Source organism: Pygoscelis adeliae, unplaced genomic scaffold, assembly GCF_000699105.1.
Source record: "Pygoscelis adeliae isolate BGI_AS28 unplaced genomic scaffold, ASM69910v1 Scaffold172, whole genome shotgun sequence".
Lineage (NCBI taxonomy): Eukaryota > Metazoa > Chordata > Aves > Sphenisciformes > Spheniscidae > Pygoscelis > Pygoscelis adeliae.
The window spans coordinates 2,440,071-2,440,698 of record NW_008824338.1 but is presented as its reverse complement, the minus strand read 5'-3'; the positions used below and the strand labels follow the sequence as shown (position 1 = coordinate 2,440,698).

The 628-nt window shown below is 53.2% G+C and overlaps 1 protein-coding gene across 1 annotated transcript in view; it reads left to right on the top strand.

The window, feature by feature from the left end:
* The window catches only part of SLC2A12 (solute carrier family 2 (facilitated glucose transporter), member 12), a 34,754-nt gene that overhangs the window by 31,749 nt on the left and 2,377 nt on the right, over positions 1–628 (top strand). The gene's annotated exons all lie outside the window — the stretch shown is intronic.

Genomic DNA, 628 nt, shown 5'->3' with positions numbered 1-628 from the left:
ACTTTTTACAAGGGCGTGTAGTGATAGGTCAAGGGGTAATGGCTTTAAACTGAAAGAGGGTAGCTTTAGATTAGATATAAGGAAGAAATTCTTTGCTATGAGGGTGGTGAGGCACTGGAACAGGTTGCCCAGAGAAGTTGTGGTTGCCCCATCCCTGGAAGTGTTCAAGGCCAGGTTGGATGGGGCTTTGAGCAACCTGGTTTAGTGGAAGGTGTCCCTGCCCACGGCAGGGGGGGTTGGAACTAGATGATCTTTTAAGGTCCCTTCCAACCCAAACCGGTCTATGATTCTATAATTAACGTGTGAACAGCCTAGTGCGATGGGTCATCCTGTATTTGGGTTTTTTCGATTACCAGAGAATATTTTTTCTAAAGGGTACGCTGCAACTCAGCCAGGCTTGAAGGAGTTCGGTTATGGGCTAGGAAAGAGCCGTTATCCCAGCGCAGAAAGCCCGGACAGTTGGGCTGCCGGAGCCCCCGGGCTCTCCCTCGCAGCGATCACTGCTTCACGGACTGAGAAATTGGCCTTTCTGGTCCAGCCTGCGCTGCCCCTCCCCGCGCGCCCTCTCCTCCCTCCTCTTTAAGGAAAGACGTAAATCCACGCGGGAGCCGGAGCCGGAGCCGGAGCC